Genomic DNA, 14,374 nt, shown 5'->3' with positions numbered 1-14,374 from the left:
ATGTCTGCTGGAAAGGAGGAAGCTATAATGGAGGAAAGTCTTTTCCAGGGAGAAATAAAATGGGATGCCATTCTTTTCTGAACATGTGGATTGAGAAATGAGAAGAGAAATGAGATGTGTAAAGAGGTCAGATTTCCATGCCATCATTTTCCTCCTCTAACGAATAGAACCTAGTGTATATAGTAGAAGCATCCACATGATAGGGTCTAGTGGAAACAAGCTAAGCACTGCAAAACTCAGAATCTTATATTTAACCTTATCCAATGTGGCAAAGATAAAAACACAAATATGATGAAGGGAGTTAGCTAAGAGATGGCATGAGGCAGCCTTCTGGACTCCAGTGGTATGGACAGAGTATGAAGGGATTAGGAAATTTCCTTATCTCCTGGTTGAGAGGATATGGAGGGACTGATAGGGTCAGTGGACCATCAGAGGCCCAAAGTGAAAACAAAGACAGAGTGTAAAGAACAGAGTCTCATATCTAAGATCACAAACTCTCATGATAGATGTCATCAAGATTCTTCAGTAGGTCATCACACCATAGTAGGTCCAAGTTCAGGAATTAGATTAGACCAGTCACTTAACAACAGAAACTGGAAAGGATCCTGAGGACCCCATAGACATTCAGTATCACCTTCTGCCATAACGTTGTGAGCTCCTGATGTCCCCAGACACTATATAAGGGTAGAGCCAGGAGAGAGAGAATACTGCAGTTACCACTGCTACATAGAAAACTATTCAAACACTTACTGGTGTAAAACAACCATGTTAATTATGCTCATGGATTTTGTAATCAGAAATTTGGACAAGGCATAGTGAGGATGCTTTTTCTCCAACACATGTGTATAGCCTTATCTAAGAACACTCACTGATTGAAAGTACCTTGATTGCTGGGGCTGCAGTTATTCGGAGGGTCTTCATTCACATGTCTGGTGGGCAACGTTGGCTGTTGGTTAAGACGTCCTCTGGCGGTGCCAGCCAGAGCACCTCCACCCGTCCTTTCCATGTGGCCTGGTTTTCAAAACATGGAAGACTTAGAGTAGTTGGGATGCCCTATATGGCAGTTCTGGGTTTGTTTAACAGCAAGTGTCCCAGTAGTCAAGATGAAGCTTTATCACTTTTTATGATCTAGCTTTGGAAGTCACATAGTGTCACTTTGGCCACACTCTGTTGTTTGGAGCATTCACAAATCTAGATTTGAGGGGAAGGGACCTAGACCCCATTTCTTGATGGGAAATGGCAAGTCACATTGTAGAAGAGCAAGTGGGGTGGGAAATACTGTTCTGGCAATTTTAGGAGAGTATAGGGAGAATCTGTGGAATATATTTCTTGAAAGGTAGTATAGTGCACTAGAAGGAAACCAGTGAAACCCTAAGCGATTCAGAGAACGTGAATTGAAGAGTTTAAATTTTCTTGTAACTTGATAGAATGTGGTTCATAGAAAAGATTCGATTTGTTTCCTTTTCATGTATTGTAGCCGTAGATATTTATTTTGTAATCCCACTATGCTAGCCCAATTGATTTGAATTTAATTTTGAGATCATTGTGTTCTCTATCAATGACATGTTAATAGCTAGCCGGTAACTCTGGTGCTTCATCCCAATTTCAACCATCCATGAACAAATATTTCTCTCTTATCTATAGTCAGACAGTCTTTTGAGTCCCTCCAAATGATGATTGCTTATTTCTTAAGGTTCTCAAAAGCTCTTCATCTTGGGGCCACCTGGGTGGCTCAGTGGGTTAAAGCCTCTACCTTTGGCTCAGGTCATGATCCCAGGGTCCTGGGATCAAGCCCCCGCATCGGGCTTTTTGCTCGGCTGGGAGCCTGCTTCCTCCTCTCTCTCTGCCTGCCTTTCTGCCTACTTGTGATCTCTGTCTGTCAAATAAATAAATAAAATCTTTAAAAAAAAAAAGCTCTTCATCTTAAATACTATTCTATGATGTATCTTCCAATTCTGACCAAATTCTTCAGAATAAATAGCACTTTTTAAAAAGCTTTTAAAAATTGTATTTTCCAGGGTGTCTGGGTGGCTCAGTCAGTTAAGGGGCTGCCTTCAGCATGGGTCATGATCCTAGGGTCCTCGGATTGAGCCCTGCATCAGACTCCCTGCTCAGTGGAGAGTCTGCTTCTCCCTCTTCCTCTGCCTGCCAGTCTGCCTACTTGTGCTCTCTCTCTGTCTCTCTGTCAAATAAATAAATAAATAAATCTTTAAAAAATTTATATTTTCGGGGGCGCCTGGGTGGCTCAGTGGGTTAAGCCGCTGCCTTCGGCTCAGGTCATGATCTCGGGGTCCTGGGATCGAGTCCCGCATCGGGCTCTCTCTGCTCAGCAGGGAGCCTGCTTCCTCCTCTCTCTCTCTCTGCCTTTCTGCCCACTTGTGATTTCTCTCTGTCAAATAAATAAATAAAAATCTTTAAAAAAAAATAAAAAATTTATATTTTTCCTTCTAGTCCTCATATCCCTTATGTTCCCTGGCCCCCTTGTCCCAGGGGAATTTTATATGTGCTGTCTTGCTTGTTTACAAAATTAAAGACTTTGTAATTTTACCCCAGTTGGTTTAAAAAAATATATCCAGTCATGGCAACAGAAACACACAGAACCATAAGCATATTTATTCATGGTGGGTAAAAATATGGATGTAAGGGAGTGACCAAATGATGCAAAGAAGTTTTTCCTTGTAAGATTTTGGGATGGAGTGGGGAGTCAGTACTCAAAGAAAAAGGCACCCACTATGTCGATAGGTGCACATTCTCTTAAAGTTAGAGATGATTCTTACAGCCCTAGGAAAGGTGAGAGAGCCAGGAGTGCCCAAGGAAAAAGATATTGCCTCCTTAGGCCATTGTGGAAGGGAAGCCAAAAAGCTGTTTGCTTTCCAGTCATTTTGGCTGAACTGAGAGATATTCCAAAGATGGGGGATTTTATTTTATTTTTTCACTGTTTAAAAAAAAAATTGGAACCAAAGGGTATTCTGCTAAGCAAAATAAGTCTATCAGAGAAAGACAGTTATCATATGATCTCACTGATATGAGGCATTTGAGAAACAAGACAGAGGATCATAGGGGAAGGGAGGGAAAAATGAAACAAGATGAAGCCAGAGATGGAGACAAACCATAAGAGACTCTTATTCTCAGGAAACAAACTGAGGGTTGCTGGAGGGAATGAAGGTGGGAGGTTTGGGGTGGCTGGGTGATGCACCTTGGGAAGGTAGATGTTTTGGTGAGTGCTGTGAATTATGTAAAACTGATGAATCACAGACTTGTACCCCTGAAACAAATAATATATTATATGTTAATAAAAAATAAATAATTGAAATATAGTTGACACACAGTACTATGTTAGTTTCAGTTGTACAACATAGTGACTGGACAACTCTATACATTATGCTATGCTCACGACAAGTGTAGCTACCATCTGTCACCACACAATGCTATTACAATACGATTGATTATATTCTCAATGCAGTACCTTTCATCCCTGTGACGTATTCATTCCATAATCGGAAGTCTGTATCTCCTATTCCTCTTTACCCATTTTGCCCATCCCTCCATCCCTCTCCCCTATGGCAACCATCAGTTTCTTGTTTGTATTTATGGGTCTCTTTCTCCTTTAGTTTGTTTGTTCTTTTGTTTTCTTGTTAGATTTCCATATGTAAGTGAAATCATGTGGTATTTGTCTTTCTTTGTCTGGCTTATTTCACTTGGTATAATACCCTCTGGGTCTATTTACATTGTTGCAAATGGCAAGATCTCATTACTTTATGGCTGAGTAATATTCCATTACACACACACACACTTACATATCACATCTTCTTTATCTATTCATCTAGGGATGGATATTTGGGTTGTTTCCAGATCTTGGCTATTGTAAATAATGCAGTAAACACAGGGGTATATATATCTTTTTGAATTAGTGTTTTTGTTTTCTTTGGACAAATGTCCAGTAGTGGAGTTACTGATCGTATGATATTTCTATTTTTAATTTCTTGAGGACCCTCCATAGTGTTTTTCACAGTGGTGGCACCAATTTACATTCCCACACACAGTGCATGAGGGCTTCTTTTTCTCCACATCCTTGCCAACACTTGTTATTTCTTGTCTTTTTCATTCTTGCTGTTCTGAAAGGTGTAAGGTGATATTTCATTGTGGTTATTTATGCTTCACTGATGTTTAATGATGTTGAGCACAAAGTTGGGGAATTTTATTTTTTAAGATTTTATTTATTTATTTGAGGTAGGCAGAGAGGCAGGCAGAGAGAGAGAGAAGGAAGCAGGCTCCCCACTGAGCAGAGAGCCCAAAGCGGGGCTCGATTCCAGGACCCTGGGACCATGACCTGAGCCAAAGGCAGAGGCTTAACCCACTGAGCACCCAGGTGCCCCCAAAGTTGGGGAATTTTATTTTTTTATTTTATTTATTTATTTATTTATTTTACTTTACATAATCTTTTTTTTTTTTAATTTTTTATAAACATATATTTTTATCCCCAGGGGTACAGGTCTGTGAATCACCAGGTTTACACACTTCACAGCACTCACCAAAGCACATACCCTCCCCAATGTCCATAATTCCACCCCCTTCTCCCAAACCCCCTCCCCCCAGCAACCCTCAGTTTGTTTTGTGAGATAAAGAGTCACTTATGGTTTGTCTCCCTCCCAATCCCATCTTGTTTCTTTTATTCTTCTCCTACCCACTTAAGCCTCCATGTTGCATCACCACTTCCTCATATCAGGGAGATCATATGATAGTTGTCTTTCTCCGCTTGACTTATTTCGCTAAGCATGATTCGCTCTAGTTCCATCCATGTTGTCGCAAATGGCAAGATTTCATTTCTTTTGATGGCTGCATAGTATTCCATTGTGTATATATACCACATCTTCTTGATCCATTCATCTGTTGATGGACATCTAGGTTCTTTCCATAGTTTGGCTATTGTGGACATTGCTGCTATAAACATTCGGGTGCATGTGCCCCTTTGGATCACTACGTTTGTATCTTTAAGGTAAATACCCAATAGTGCAATTGCTGGGTCATAGGGCAGTTCTATTTTCAACATTCTGAGGAACCTCCATGTTGTTTTCCAGAGTGGCTGCACCAGCTTGCATTCCCACCAACAATGTAGGAGGGTTCCCCTTTCTCCGCATCCTCGCCAGCATCTGTCATTTCCTGACTTGTTTATTTTAGCCATTCTGACTGGTGTGAGGTGATATCTCATTGTGGTTTTGATTTGTATTTCCCTGATGCCGAGTGATATGGAGCACTTTTTCATGTGTCTGTTGGCCATCTGGATGTCTTCTTTGCAGAAATGTCTGTTCATGTCCTCTGCCCATTTCTTGATTGGATTATTTGTTCTTTGGGTGTTGAGTTTGCTAAGTTCTTTATAGATTCTGGACACTAGACCTTTATCTGATATGTCGTTTGCAAATATCTTCTCCCATTCTGTCAGTTGTCTTTTGATTTTGTTAACTGTTTCCTTTGCTGTGCAAAAGCTTTTGATCTTGATGAAATCCCAATAGTTCATTTTTTCCCTTGCTTCCCTTGCCTTTTGCATTGTTCCTAGGAAGATGTTGCTGCGGCAGAGGTCGAAGAGGTTGCTGCCTGTGTTCTCCTCAAGGATTTTGATGGATTCCTTTCGCACATTGAGGTCCTTCATCCATTTTGAGTCTATTTTTGTGTGTGGTGTAAGGAAATGGTCCAATTTCATTTTTCTGCATGTGGCTGTCCAATTTTCCCAGCACCATTTATTGAAGAGGCTGTCTTTTTTCCATTGGACATTCTTTCCTGCTTTGTCGAAGATGAGTTGACCATAGATTTGAGGGTCTATTTCTGGGCTCTCTATTCTGTTCCATTGATCTATGTGTCTGTTTTTGTGCCAGTACCATGCTGTCTTGATGATGACAGCTTTGTAATAGAGCTTGAAGTCCGGAATTGTGATGCCACCAACGTTGGCTTTCTTTTTCAATATCCCTTTGGCTATTCGAGGTCTTTTCTGGTTCCATATAAATTTTAGCATTATTTGTTCCATTTCTTTGAAAAAGATGGATGGTACTTTGATAGGAATTGCATTAAATGTGTAGATTGCTTTAGGTAGCATAGACATTTTCACAATATTTATTCTTCCAATCCAGGAGCATGGAACATTTTTCCATTTCTTTGTGTCTTCCTCAATTTCTTTCATGAGTACTTTATAGTTTTCTGAGTATAGATTCTGTGTCTCTTTGGTTAGGTTTATTCCTAGGTATCTTATGGTTTTGGATGCAATTATAAATGGGATTGACTCCTTAATATCTCTTTCTTCTGTCTCGCTGTTGGTGTAGAGAAATGCAACTGATTTCTGTGCATTGATTTTATATCCTGACACTTTACTGAATTCCTGTATAAGTTCTAGCAGTTTTGGAGTGGAGTCTTTTGGGTTTTCCACATATAGTATCATATCATCTGCGAAAAGTGATAATTTGACTTCTTCTTTGCCGATTTGGATGCCTTTAATTTCCTTTTGTTGTCTAATTGCTGAGGCTAGGACCTCTAGTACTATGTTGAATAGCAGTGGTGATAATGGACATCCCTGCCGTGTTCCTGACCTTAGCGGAAAAGCTTTCAGTTTTTCTCCATTGAGAATGATATTTGCGGTGGGTTTTTCATAGATGGCTTTGATGATATTGAGGTATGTGCCCTCTATCCCTACACTTTGAAGAATTTTGATCAGGAAGGGATGCTGTACTTTGTCAAATGCTTTTTCAGCATCTATTGAGAGTATCATATGGTTCTTGTTCTTTCTTTTATTGATGTGTTGTATCACATTGACTGATTTGCGGATGTTGAACCAACCTTGCAGCCCTGGAATAAATCCCACTTGGTCGTGGTGAATAATCTTTTTAATGTACTGTTGAGTCCTATTGGCTAGTATTTTGTTGAGTATTTTCGCATCTGTGTTCATCAAGGATATCGGTCTATAGCTCTCTTTTTTGGTGGGATCCTTGTCTGGTTTTGGGATCAAGGTGATGCTGGCCTCATAAAATGAGTTTGGAAGTTTTCCTTCCATTTCTATTTTTTGGAACAGTTTCAGGAGAATAGGAATTAGTTCTTCTTTAAATGTTTGGTAGAATTCCCCCGGGAAGCCGTCTGGCCCTGGGCTTTTGTTTGTTTGGAGATTTTTAATGACTGTTTCAATCTCCTTACTGGTTATGGGTCTGTTCAGGCTTTCTATTTCTTCCTGGTTCAGTTGTGGTAGTTTATATGTTTCTAGGAATGCATCCATTTCTTCCAGATTGTCAAATTTATTTCCGTAGAGTTGCTCATAGTATGTTCTTATAATAGTTTGTATTTCTTTGGTGTTAGTTGTGATCTCTCCTCTTTCATTCATGATTTTATTTATTTGGGTCCTTTCTCTTTTCTTTTTGATAAGTCGGGCAAGGGGCTTATCAATTTTATTAATTCAAAGAACCAGCTCCTAGTTTCGTTGATTTGTTCTATTGTTTTTTTGATTTCTATTTCATTGATTTCTGCTCTGATCTTTATGATTTCTCTTCTCCTGCTGGGCTTAGGGTTTTTTTCTTGTTCTTTCTCCAGCTCCTTTAGGTGTAGGGTTAGGTTGTGTACCTGAGACCTTTCTTGTTTCTTGAGAAAGGCTTGTACCGCTATATATTTTCTTCTCAGGACTGCCTTTGTTGTGTCCCACAGATTTTAAACCGTTGTATTTTCATTATCATTTGTTTCCATGATTTTTTTCAATTCTTCTTTAATTTCCCGGTTGACCCATTCATTCTTTAGAAGGATGCTGTTTAGTCTCCATGTATTTGGGTTCTTTCCAAACTTCCTTTTGTGGTTGAGTTCTAGCTTTAGAGCATTGTGGTCTGAAAATATGCAGGGAATGATCCCAATCTTTTGATACCGGTTGAGTCCTGATTTAGGACCGAGGATGTGATCTATTCTGGAGAATGTTCCATGTGCACTAGAGAAGAATGTGTATTCTGTTGCTTTGGGATGAAATGTTCTGAATATATCTGTGATGTCCATCTGGTCCAGTGTGTCGTTTAAGGCCTTTATTTCCTTGCTGATCTTTTGCTTGGATGACCTGTCCATTTCAGTGAGGGGAGTGTTAAAGTCCCCTACTATTATTGTATTATTGTTGATGTGTTTCTTTGATTTTGTTATTAATTGGTTTATATAGTTGGCTGCTCCCACGTTGGGGGCATAGATATTTAAAATTGTTAAATCTTCTTGTTGGACAGACCCTTTGAGTATGATATAGTGTCCTTCCTCATCTCTTATTATAGTCTTTGGCTTAAAATCTAATTGATCTGATATAAAGACTGCCACTCCTGCTTTCTTCTGATGTCCATTAGCATGGTAAATTCTTTTCCACCCCCTCACTTTAAATTTGGAGGTGTCTTCGGGCTTAAAATGAGTTTCTTGGAGGCAACATATAGATGGGTTTTGTTTTTTTATCCATTCTGATACCCTGTGTCTTTTGACAGGGGCATTTAGCCCATTCACATTCAGGGTAACTATTGAGAGATATGAATTTAGTGCCATTGTATTGCCTGTAAGGTGACTGTTACTGTATTTGGTCTCTGTTCCTATCTGATCTACCACTTGTAGGCTCTCTCTTTGCTTAGAGGACCCCTTTCAATATTTCCTGTAGAGCTGGTTTGGTATTTGCAAATTCTTTCAGTTTTTGTTTGTCCTGGAAGCTTTTAATCTCTCCTTCTATTTTCAATGATAGCCTAGCTGGATATAGTATTCTGGGCTGCATGTTTTTCTCGTTTAGTGCTCTAAAAATATCATGCCAGCTCTTTCTGGCCTGCCAGGTCTCTGTGGATAAGTCAGCTGCCAATCTAATATTTTTACCATTGTATGTTACAGACTTCTTTTCCCGGGCTGCTTTCAGGATTTTCTCTTTGTCACTGAGACTTGTAAATTGTACTATTAGGTGACGGGGTGTGGGCCTATTCTTATTGATTTTGAGGGGCGTTCTCTGAACCTCCTGAATTTTGATGCTCGTTCCCTTTGCCATATTGGGGAAATTCTCCCCAATAATTCTCTCTAGTATACCTTCTGCTCCCCTCTCTCTTTCTTCTTCTTCTGGAATCCCAATTATTCTAATGTTGTTTCGTCTTATGGTGTCACTTATCTCTCGAATTTTCCCCTCGTGGTCCAGTAGCTGTTTGTCCCTCTTTTGCTCAGCTTCTTTATTCTCTGTCATTTGGTCTTCTATATCACTAATTCTTTCTTCTGCCTCATTTATCCTAGCAGTTAGAGCCTCCATTTTTGATTGCACCTCATTAATAGCTTTTTTGATTTCAACTTGGTTAGATTTTAGTTCTTTTATTTCTCCAGAAAGGGCTTTTATATCTCTCGAGAGGGTTTCTCTAATATCTTCCATGCCTTTTTCGAGCCCGGCTAGAACCTTGAGAATTGTCATTCTGAGCTCTAGATCTGACATATTACCGATGTCTGTATTGATTAGGTCCCTAGCCTTCGGTACTGCCTCTTGTTCTTTTTTTTGTGTTGAATTTTTACATCTTGTCATTTTGGCCAGATAAGAGTAAATGAAGGGGCAAGTAAAATACTAAAAGGGTGGCAACAACTCCAGGAAAATATGCTTTAACCAAATTAGAAGAGTTCCAAAATCGTGAGTGAGGAGAAAGGGGATAAAAAGAGGTTAAAAAAGGAAGAAAGGGAAAAAAAAAGAACAAAGAAAAGAAAAAAAGAAAAAAAAAAAGAAAAGAAAAAAATTAAAAAAAAATTTTTTTTTTTAAAGATTTTATTTATTTCTTTGACAGACAGAGATCGTAAGTAGGCAGAGAGGCAGGCAGAGAGAGAGAGAGGAGGAAGCAGGCTCCCTGCTGAGCAGATAGCCCGATGCGGGGCTCGATCCCAGGACCCTGGGATCATGACCCGAGCTGAAGGCAGCGGCTTAACCACTGAGCCACCCAGGCGCCCCCAAGAAAAAAATTTTTTAAAAAAAGAAAACACCTGAGAAAAATGTAAAAAAGAAAAAATATATATATTAGATAAACTAGTAAAAAATCGTTAAAAAAGAAAAAGGTAACAGTTAAAAAAAAAAAATTTTACCCGAAGGCGAGAAGAAAAAAAAAAAAAACAAAACAAAAAATGAAAAAGAAAAAATTAAATTAACTGCAAGACTAAAAAAAATCACAGGAAAAAAGCCATGAGTTCCGTGCTTGGCTTTCTCCTACTCTGGAATTCTGCTGCTCTCCTTGGTATTGAAACCGCACTCCTTGGTAGGTGAACTTGGTCTCGGCTGGATTTCTTGTTGATCTACTGCGGGAGGGGCCTGTTGTAGTGATTCTCAAGTGTCTTTGCCCCAGGCGGAATTACACCGCCCTTACCCGGGGCCGGGGTGAGTAATCCGCTCGGGTTTGCTTTCAGGAGGTTTTGTTTTCTGAGCGCTTTCCGTAGAGTTCCGGAGGACGGGAATACAAATGGCGGCCTCCTGGTCTCTGGCCGGGAGGAGCCGAGAGCCCAGGGCCCCACTCCTCAGTGCGCCCTCAGAGAACAGCGCCCAGTCACTCCCGTCTTCCTGACCTCCGGCCGCGCTCCGAGCTCACCGAGCCTGCGACCGGTTCAAGGTAACACCGAGCTGTGAGCTTACTGTCGGCTCCGTCTCTGCAGCCGGCTTTCCCTTTCCAATACCTGCAAGCTCTGCGACACTCAGACACCCCCGATCCTAATGTGACCCTGCGGGACCTGAGGCCACGCTGACCCCGTGTGGGCTTCACCCCTGTTTAGCCTCTGGAGCGATGTCCCTCAGCGGAACAAACTTTTAAAAGTCCTTATTTTGTGCGCTGGTTGCTCCGCTGCTTGCCGGGAGTCGGCCCCTCCCCCCGGGGTCTATCTTCCTGTCGCTTTGGATTCACTTCTCCGCCGGTCCTACCTTTCAGAAAGTGGTTGTTTTTCTGTTTCCAGAATTGCTGTTCTTCTTCTCTTCGATCTGCCGATGGATTTTCAGGTGTTTGCAATCTTTAGATAAGCTATCTAGCTGATCTCCGGCTAGCTGAAGCAGTCTCAGCTTGCTACTTCTCCGCCATCTTGACTCCTCGCTCCGGGAATTTTAAATGGTATAAGTAACCTTAGTGCCTATATGTCATTTATTCACTTAATGCTCACTATTTTAAATTTTAATATTAATGAATATTTATTCCTGTAATCTTGTGGTAAATACATTTAAATAGCTGGTGCCCTGTGTGTTTTATTGTTACTATTTCTAGGGGAGGGCAGGAATTTACAGAGGTTATCTTGAAATGCAACTATAATTCCTTACTCTATTTATTATATATGTGCTATCACTTATTATGTTCCATGATGATGTACTTGAAAGGGCGTTCGACAGAAGCCTAGGATTTGGTCATAATTTTGCTCTTAAATAAGAAGGTATTTCTCTTTTCTGGGTCTTAGTGTCCTCATGTTAAACGATGAAAAGATGTGTTAGATGAAATAATTTCAAAGTTTCCCTTTAGCTATGAACTTATTGGTCTCTCTTATTTTAAGGAAGTGATGAAGAATAATAAAGAATTTATAGTTTAATTTTGCACAAAATGATTCTCATGTACATCCACTTTTTACTTGGTCACACACTGACATTTATGAGGTAATTGTATTAGGGGGTTTGGAGTATTCCTTTTCTGTATAACTTTATATAGGTTTTGTAGAATCCTGATGAAATAACTGAAGTATGTTTTTATTATAAAGGTGAAAAAAATCCTGTGCAATAACACAGCACTTCAAATAAATTTAGAAATACCATAAATGAATAAATGTGAAAGTGAATTATCTTTGAACTTCAGGCATATAACCTAAATTTAATTTTATTGTATCATACAAATGCTTTGTTTCTATTCATGTGGAAGAATAGGAAAATAAACTAGTGGAGATAGTAGAATACTTTGGAAAGAAAATAGTCAATTTAAGTACAAATAACTAAGAAAGATTGCTGATGTGTTTGAAAAAGAAAAGAAACCCTTACCTTATTTTGGTAATTATTATGAGAGTTAACGTATTGTTTTAGCAAAAGGCATCTAGATATTTCACTTGTTTTTCAGATTGAGTGTTTTATCTTAAATTGTGACTTACTTTGTGAAATTTGATAGCACTTTAGATTTTACTTAATATTACATAAACTGTTAGCTGAGCATAGTTAAAGCATATTATTTTGGAAACCATTAAAACATAATAATCATTTTTATAGGGTGAAGACTAGAAATGGATTTGTAATATTTTTCTTTTGTATAACAGAATTCTACTAGAGGTAGTTTATATACATTTTTGACCAGAATTCCCCCCCCCCAAATAGCATATGTAAAACTGTAATTTTTGATAGATTTAAAAATTGATTTGAATGTGCTGGTGAGCCCTCAACCCAATTTCTTTGTCCATTAAGTTCTCTTCCTTCCTGACAGAGCTCCTTATACACCTCAGAACCGTGGGCATCTGAAGAGAAGTTTGAAAATCAGTACCTTATTGTAAAGTAATTCTCTATTAGTCTATAAATGGCAACACTAACTTTTTACAGCACGATCGATTTTAAAATAGGTACCATTATTCACTGAAATTTCTAAATATATATATATACATATATGTATATCCGATCTAATAGATATTAAATTCTATGTCTGAAGGAGAGTAGCATATGAAAAAAAGACAGTATAGTTTAAAATGCTGTTCCAGATTTCCTACCAATAATTAAATGAATATGTGAGAAATCAATGGTTATCCTCAAACAAACGAAATATATTGCTCCTACTTGTTCAAATTGGTACATTAAAATCCTGCCTAGATTACATTTGTGAAAAACACAGCACTACTGATATATCAAAATAGTAGGAAATGTACTTTATTTTGGGTTACTTTTATTGAATCTTCCCACTTCTGGAAGGTTTAAAATGATTGGAGTGTCAGATCTGAATGTTTCTCTGGATGTTAATGAACTGTTCAGGTTTACTCAGTTGAGGTTAGCAGTGGCTAGAAATCTCTGCAACACAATTTATGGCATTTATACAATGTGTTTGTCTTTGTAGAATGTTTGCCACTGAGCATCTTCCTGAGAAGCAGTCAATAAATTTTTGACTGACAGGGGACAAAGCTACTAGGCTAACAGATGTCTTCGTTGGCAGTCTCAATATAGCAAAAGCAGACTTTCTTTTTTCCCTTTTTAAAAAAAATTTATTTTATTTTTTCAGTGTTCCAGGATTCCTTGTTTATGTACCACACCCGGTGCTCCATGCAATGTGTGCCCTCCATAATACCCACCCCCAGGCTTGCCCAATCCCCCAGCCCCCTCCCCTCCAAAACCCTCAGCAGACTTTCTTGTCATTGTTTACGTGCTTTCATTTCTTCCTCAGTTTTCTGTCACCCTTAGTCATAAACATTGTAGCATCTCCTCTGAGCATGTAACCTTAGGTTTATCTTACCTTTTTCTCCTCTCATATTCCAGTAGTCAGCAAATCAAGACAAGTTATCATGTCCCTAGGCCTACGAAACCATAACCATATTTTTCAACCCAAATTTCCATGCCCTTGAATCAGAACTGGATTATCCTTGTGGGATGCTGGGCAAAGGCCTGTTGGTTCTGAGATTAGATAATCTTGTCCTTAGTAATGATATCACACTGGACATCACTAATCCTTAAAAACTTTTAGTGTAGTTTGGTGTTATAGAAATTATCCAACTGCTGGGAAGTCCTCATTTACACACTTCTATTTGTGAGCCACTGGTGTAATCACATTGTGCTAGGAAATGCTAGGAGAAACCAAGCGTGGTCTTTCACTTAAACGACTTTATAAATAGCTTGAGAGGCAGTATTATACTGTGGTTAAGAATGGACTCAAGAGACTGCCTGAATTCAAATCCCTCTTTTATCACTTCCTAAAATGTGCAGCTTTGGGCAAGTCCCTTTACTTTTTTATCCTTCAGTTTCTGTATGGCTTCAGTAAGGATTATGAAAACCACTACCTCATGTAGTTGTGAGAATTAAATGAGTTAATTGGGTAAAATGCTTTGTGCTTTGCATATAGTAAACACGCTTAGTGTTTGCTGTTACCATTAACTAGTTGGGAGGCGCTTCCTTGTCTCTTCTCTCTTTTCTCATGCTACATGCATTTTGGGCTCATTGAGCTGAACTCCAAAAATAAGGCCAAAAATGCGTCTCTCAGTATTTATTTGCAGTAATTGATGTGGTCTCGTGTGTGTATTTTTGTGCTGCAGTTGAAAGAGAAGGAGCTGGGAATGACGCTGGGTATGTCTCAGGCAGGCCCGCGGGCTGGTTTGAATGGCCGTGTTTAAAGATGGACAGAACGAGTGCTCTAAAAGAGATCTGGAAGAAGCCAGGCAAGAGGTGATGGTCAGAGGAGAAGAGAAC

At 39.2% G+C, this 14,374-nt stretch overlaps 1 long non-coding RNA gene across 3 annotated transcripts in view; it reads left to right on the top strand.

Moving 5' to 3' along the window:
* The window catches only part of LOC309859048, a 207,257-nt gene that overhangs the window by 46,174 nt on the left and 146,709 nt on the right, over positions 1-14,374 (top strand). The window contains exon 3 of one of the 3 annotated variants that reach the window (XR_014308505.1): positions 5,555-5,640. The exons of the other annotated variants lie outside the window; for them this stretch is intronic. This is a non-coding gene — a long non-coding RNA (uncharacterized lncRNA). Of the gene's footprint in view, positions 1-5,554; positions 5,641-14,374 lie in introns of those variants that run through there. 3 annotated transcript variants of the gene reach the window in all.

The sequence above is a fragment of the Mustela nivalis genome (genome assembly GCF_964662115.1).
Source record: "Mustela nivalis genome assembly, chromosome: 2".
Taxonomy (NCBI): domain Eukaryota; kingdom Metazoa; phylum Chordata; class Mammalia; order Carnivora; family Mustelidae; genus Mustela; species Mustela nivalis.
Note: the sequence above shows the minus strand (reverse complement) of the source record. Positions and strands in the feature narration are given on the sequence as shown.